Genomic DNA, 7,553 nt, shown 5'->3' on the forward strand with positions numbered 1-7,553 from the left:
TTAGCTTCAGTTGTAATAAAACTTTTTCATTTAAGTGTGCGATTAACATTAGCCTATTTGGTTTTTGTTTGTTGAAAGTGCGCTAATACATATTTGTACATTTAAAAAGAGAATCCGTAAAAGTTAAAAGGAGAAAGTTAATGCCAAACAAACACTTAGAGGGTGTTTGGATTGATGAAAACTGAGTTATATAACTAATTTTCATCACTCAAAACTCAAAAAAGGTGGACTCCTTCAAAATTCATGTTGTTTAGTTCAGTTTTCATAACTCAATTTTCATCACTCAAAAAACTGAGTTTGAGTGATGAAAATTGAAAACAAGTTTGGTTGTTTTCAGATTATGAAAATTGAGTTAAGTGGCATTTTTGTAATTATCGACAACTAATGGGACCCACTTCTTTGTATTGCCCACCTCTAGTTAGAGTTGCCTTTACTCTCCCCTCCCCAATGGCTTTTTCTCAGAGCACTAGTACTGGGTTGTAAAAACCAAGGTTTTGAAACCAGACCGGACTGTACTGTCCAATCAGAAAAACCTTGAACCGTCTCTTGAAACGGTTCTTTTAAGTCCAAAACCTGCTATACACAACAAACACAGTAAACCGTTCGAACCGCGGTTAAACCGCCCGGGTTATAGAACCGTGGCCGGGTCTCACGGGTCAGGCCAAAACTGGAAAAAATAAGAAAAAGAATGAGCATTGTGCCCTTTTCTCTGTTGAACTGTCTTTTTTATCTCTCATCCTCACCACAAATCCGAGAATGCAGACACAAAATAAAAAAGAAATGAAAAGCACAAACCTTATCTTTCCCCATTCTTTTGTGTTTTCCAATTTTTTCTTCTTCTCCGTTCTTCATTTCTTCTGCGTTTTTTCTTCTTTTGCTTCTTTGGCGTTTCCTTTCTTCTTTTGTCCCTGGTGCCCAAAACCAAAAGAAATCAAGTCTGCTTCTTTGGCGTTTCCTTTCTTCTTCTGTCACTGGTGCCCAAAACCAAAAGAAATCTAAGTCTGAGATTTTTTCTTTTCCAATAAAGTTGCCTACCAACATGGCAGACACAACCCCTTCCCAGGATAAAGTTGGACACGTGGCCACGCTTCAACCATTCATTTGCTTTTAAATTTTTTTCAATTAATTGCACTTTTTATAGGACAATTAAATATTTAATTGCATGATTTATTGGTACTACAATCCACATATTCGTATATTAAATTCATGTACTGTTCTTCTCAACAACCATTATTCATGTACTGTTATTGTAAATTATGATTTATATTATAGATTAAATCTGTATAATATTACTTAAATTTATAAAAAAGTGTACAGTATTATACATTTGCATAAAATATATAATGCTATAGACATTCATTTTGTTTATAATATAAATTTATTTTATCTTGATAGTATAATGTAAACTAATAATTTATTATTATTATTATTATTATTAACCATTAATAATAATATTCCATTGATTTTTGAAACATCATAATGAAAGTTATGATATAAAAAATACATTTGAATAATAGTCTTTATATTTATTTGAATTATTTTAGTTATTTTTTTTATTTATACTAATTTATTATATTTATCTATATTTAAAATAATTATTAAAATAATTATGACGTTATCATGGTTCGACTTTGGTCTAACTTTGGTTCGACCTAAAAAACTTTGAACCTCTTCTTTTTACGGTTCAATGAACGGTCCGGGTCTAAAAACTTTGGTAAAAACCCTCCAGTTGCTATTTTAGCAACTAACCAACCAAAAATGAGCAACATTTGGGTGTGAGTAGCCATATTTTGTACCAACTATGAACAATTGGTTCTATATTTATATAGAACCAACTATAGCTTCAAATGTAAACAAAAAAAATTATTATTTTATTAAAAATATCTCCTCTTCTCTCTCTTCAATCACGCTACCAACCTCTCTCTCTCTTTCTTCTTCTTCTTCTTCTCCTCTCTCTCTCTCTCTCTTCTCTCTTCCTCACTTTCAGACTATCTCTCTTCTTCCTTTTTCTCATTTTCACTTCTTCCTTCTCTCTTCTCTTCAGATCGGCATTGGGTTTGTGTGGTGGTGGGCTGGTTTTGTGGTGATGGTGGTGGTATGGACTGCAAATGGGTTTTGTGTGAGGGTTGTGGTGGAGGCTTGAAGGCGATAGCGACCGTGAGTCATGGATCGTTGTGGCTGGGTTTCAATTCATGTGCTATTTGGGTCATGCATTGTGGAGGTTTGGTGGTTGTTGGGTTTGGTTTTGGTTGGGAATTAGCTCCAGTATTGAATCGGTGTGGTCCTTTTGGTGGTGGCTGGGTTTGAATCAGTGGTGGTTGTTTGGGTGTTGGCTAGCTTGTTGAATTGGTGGTGGCTATGGGTTATTGAATTGATGGTGGTTGTGGGTTGCTGAATCGGTTTCAGTGGCTACAGTTTGTTTGAATCGATGTGGTTTAGGTTGTTTCAGTGGTGCTGGGTTGTTTCAGCAGTGCTTGGGCTTTATTTTTGATGGCTAGGCTTGCATTTGAATCGATGGAGGTGGTGTTGGATAGAGAAAGGGGATGGAGAGGTAAAGAAGAGACATTTATAATATTTTATGTAGTAATATTATTTTATTGTGTTGATTTATATTATTTTATTGTGATGTATGGAAAAATAAAAACTTAGATGTAGGGTGTATTGTAAAATAGGATGATATAATGAATAAAGTAGCTTTTTAGGTTGTAAGATAGCAACTGTTATGCATCCTTTAATGCTGGTGCTTATGGTTCAAAGTTTCCTTCTCTTTCTTTCTTTTTCTTCCTTTGCTTTACTCACCAAAAATCACAAAAAAATGGATAATTACACTTTGTCCACCTGTGATTTGCCTCTAATTTGATGTGCCTACCCGTGGTTTAACTTTTGACACTTTACCCACCTGTGTTTTTCACCATTACTCTGTCGTAACCCACATCTCCCCCAGCCGTTACTTTAACACAGAAAATGTAAAAAACCAAAGCCCAAACATATCAAAACACACCCACTCCCAAAACTCACCCACTCCCATCCAACCCAACTTGCTCACCAAACGAAGATCTCAAAAGATGTTTTCAAGTGCATGACAAAGGTGGAGTTCTTGTACATGTCTTTTGGGGTTTGGTCCGAAATGATGAAGATGTTGGAGATGAGGTTTGTGAAATCGATGGCGATGGAGCTCCACAAGTGGGCGTTAAATCCAAAAACTTGAATAAAGCAATGGTTCTAGACCATTTTGAATTAGAATTAGAGGTCCACTAAGGGGCTAGATTTGGATCTGCATGGGAGAGGAGGATAAGGAGGAGAAAATCCAAGAAGGTCAATTTCAAAGGCATGAGATCCTGATCTGGCATAGTTGTGGTAGTTGAGGGTGGGATTTTCTTTGTAATTTTGTTTGAGTGAGTGGTTTGGAGAGAGGGAGAGAACCCATAAAGGAATTGATTTTGCTATCTAGAGAGATAATCGTGGCGGTGAGTGCGGTTCTGGTGGAAGAGAGGTGGCACAAGAACTAGAGGGTAAGTGAGGAGGAGGTGGAGATTGGGAGAGACAGAGGGTTGTCCTGGGTTTGGGGAAAAGAACAATGAAGAATGTTCTGGGTTTGGGAAGAAGAACAGTGACCCATATGGGAAAATAAAATGAATTTTTAAGAAATTGTAGGAAAATTGAAAGAAAAAATAAAGGAAGAGCACATATGTACCTAGTGCGGGACTCTAGTTCTTTCTCCGTTCTCAACATGCGCCACATCACCACTCCCTTGCCTACCTCGATTCCTTGAGCCGTGCTGCACCCAATCAACCCTAACCACCACTGCCGTCGTCGCCGCGGCGAAAAGCCGCCACCATGGACTCCTCCGTCCACAGTTCCCATTCTGCCCCTACCTTCGTTGAAGAGCTCGAGTACTTAGCTCGCTACCTCATCATCAAACACTCCTAGCACGATCGTTACAAGCGTATACTGTGCATCTCCAGCGTCTCTATAATCACCTTTGACCCCACCACTCTCTCCATCACCAACTCCTACAATGTCGCTTCTGACTTCGAGGGCGCCATGCCGATTATCGGCCGTGATGACAATTCAAACGAGTTTAATTTGAGCGTGAGGATCGACGGGCGTGGTAAATTCAAGGGGATGAAGTTCTCGTCAAGGTATAGGGCTAGTATTTTGACAGAATTGCATAGAATTCGGTGGAATAGGTTGACTACCGTGGCCGAGTTTCCCGTTCTACATCTCCGGTACCGGACCTCGGAATGGGCCCCTTTTGTAAGTTACTGCTTTACTTCTCTCCTTTTTAATTGTGTATGCATTGTGCAATGTGGTTGTTTGCTGTGTTAACTGTTTAAAGTTGATTGTAAAATTCAAGTTTGGCAACAGTTGGTAGTGTGGTGCTCTTCTCACAAACAGACATGCACCCACCAACAGTTGTACCATTTGGGGATGTTAATGACGCAATTGTTGCAACCCACATCAAGGAATTTGTTTTCGAATTGTGAGAACACAAAAGGGCTTGGTGCTAAATCCACACTTGGTGAGAACACAGGTGGGTAAAGTGTCAAATGTTAAATCATGGGTAGGCACATCAAATTAGAGGCAAACCACAGGTGGGCAAAATATAATTATCCTAAAAATAAAACCCCTCAAATGTTAGCTTTGAAGCTGTCTTCCTCTTGCATATGAAGCTAATTTGCAGACTCTTTAAGAATTAAATTTGACACAATTTTTATCAAACCCACAATCACACCAATAACAAACACAAACCCACAAACATTTGAGACAATTTTTTATCAAACTCATAAACACAAACCCACAATCACACCCACAAACATTTGAGACAATTTTTATCAAACCCATAAACACAAACCTACAATCACGCTTACAACAAAAACAAACCCACGATCACACTACGGCAACACAAATGAGAAAAAGCGAGAGGGAAGAGAGAGAGAGAGAGTGATTCGAGTAGTGGTTTATGTGAAGATTTGAGAGACGGTGGTCAACCAATCCAATGGGTTTGGGTGAAGAAGTCTCACGTGAGCTTGCTCTTCCTTTGTTGTTGTTTGTGACTTATGGGTAAAAGGAAAAAATCTGAGATTTAGAGTGCCAAAGTAGTAGCAAGCACACCCAATAGAAATAAGAGAGAGAGAAAGAGAGAGAGAGAGAGAGACACACACACACATAGAGTGAGGCGTTGTACCGATCTGTGGAAATCATATATCAGCTGATGAGGAGGAAGATAGAGGGTAATGATCCAGTGGGTTGGTAGTTGATCTGATCAGTAAGGAGGATAGAAAATTGTAGAGAAAGAGGAGAGTGAGACATTGAAAACAAAGAAGAACGGGGGAGAGAGAAAAGAGAATAGCTCATGTTACCGTTTAATACGTGTCAGCATGTGGGTCCATTATGTTCAGTAAAATAGACTTCTTTTAATTGAGAACTAAATTTGTGTTTTTAAGCCAAACACTTGTCGGATAGAGTTGAGAGAAAAATAGAGATAAAGATATGAGATATAATTTTGAGTGATGAAAACGGAATATTTAGAACTGAGTTTTGAGTTATCTCAAAACCAAACAGGCCCTTAGTATCTTGTATTTTTCTTTTATATATATATATATATATATATATAAAGCTTCTAGGTGGGAATTAATGGTGGAATATGAAATTATGAGTGGTTGTTTCGAGGGAACTAGTCCTCCTTAAGAGTGAGAAGAGATAGAGAGAAGAATTAGAGAATCAAGAAATGAAACTTCTATTATTTTTGTTATAAATCTAATGTACAAGATACAAGTCCTTTAATAGCTAATTCTATAGCTTTTAGCAGTTACTTTCAGTTAGTTATTATAACTAACCAACCTAACTAACTTCCCTCACCACATCCTAACTGTACCAGTGATGAGAATGCAAAATGTCATATTTTTTTCCCTTAATGTTTAGTCTTTGTACATTTTTTAGACCCCTTAAAACACAACTAGATTAACCTAGTTATTTAGCTAAGTGATTAACTTAGGTAAATTATGTAGATCTAGGTTAACACGTATAAATCATATCATTGTAAAGTGCGGAAAAATAAAGAACACAACGATATGATAACCTAAGAAAACCAAACTAGTAAAAAACTTAGGGAGGATTTACTCTAGCTATCTTCAAGGTAAAACAAATCCACTATGAAAGAATTGAAGTTTACACAATAGCGACTTAGACCACTAACATCCTATTGCTACCTCGAGTAGGAAACTTACTACCACGACCACGTGACAGCTCCGAGTCCACGGACTACTTCTTTCTTGGATTTCCATCAAGCACAAGCACTCCTGCTTGTATATCTTTAAGCTCTTGAATCTGCAACTAAATTGATCACCAAGCTCTTGACATCAATCTAGATCTTGATAACCCTAATTATATGTGAAGGCAAACACCTCTAGATCTCACAAGAGATTCACACACACAGCATAAAGAGCAACCTTAAAGAGCTTTTAGGGTACAAAACCCTAGATCTACAAAAGAGCCACAAGATGCACTCTAATCTCTCTAAAAAACTCTGAAAACCCTCTCTAGGGTTAACTTATAATGTCCTTTAAATACTGGAAAAAATGGCTCGTGATTTGGGTTTCAAACAGTCAAGTTATGGCCTTTTTATGTTTGCTGATTTTTGTTGATATGCGACTTTCGGAATTTCGATTGATCGAGTACCAATCGAATGACTTTCGATTGATCGAGTACCAATCGAATGACTTTCGATCGATCGAGTACCAATCAAATGACTTTCGATCAATCGAGTACCAATCGAACGAAACAGATTGTAACTCAATTTTTTCCATCCCGAACATGAGTTTTTTACCTTGGACTTCAATGTAGACCATTCTAAACCAGTGAGACTTAGTTTTTGTCATGGTTTGCCAACATTACAAACTCAAAACCTAACAGTCTTCTACACTCATTTGGTGCCTAAATATACTCATTATTCTTATATTTTGATTTATGATGCAAATGGAGGCGTTAAGTGCAAAACGTAGCTAATTTGGTGATTTTGGATGGCTTTGACATCGCTTAGTAATCTGGGCATAACTCTCCCATCTGAGTTTAGATTGAGATGATTCAAGATGATATGGAACGCCAAGAAAAAACTCTACAACTTTCTTGTTTTGAGTTTTAAGAGATATGAGCCGCATCAAGGTCGAAATCGGGTTTGAAATTGCTGCACCTGCACCTGCACCTGCACCTGCACTGATGACGTTCTGGAACATTCCTTAGCCTGCAATTCTAATACGCGGATCTGATGGGGTTTATTTTCAGAAGCTTCCAGATCTGATGCACGAAAATTCCAGCTGAAAAACACCACTTTCCTAGTTATATTAGGACTTTGTTTTTTTTTAATATTTTTCCTTAATTAGTCAGATTTGGATATTATTATTTCGAATATTTTTAGGAGATTTTGTAGGCTTGGGAAAGGGGGATAAAGTGTAAAAGGGGGTGGGGAAATCAAATTGGACACACACACCTCTCTTTCCCCTCTTCTCTGACTTCTCCTTTGAATTTCTGTCATGGCCCTGCGTGGCTAAAAT

The sequence above is a fragment of the Castanea sativa genome, chromosome 2, assembly GCF_040712315.1.
Source record: "Castanea sativa cultivar Marrone di Chiusa Pesio chromosome 2, ASM4071231v1".
Lineage (NCBI taxonomy): Eukaryota > Viridiplantae > Streptophyta > Magnoliopsida > Fagales > Fagaceae > Castanea > Castanea sativa.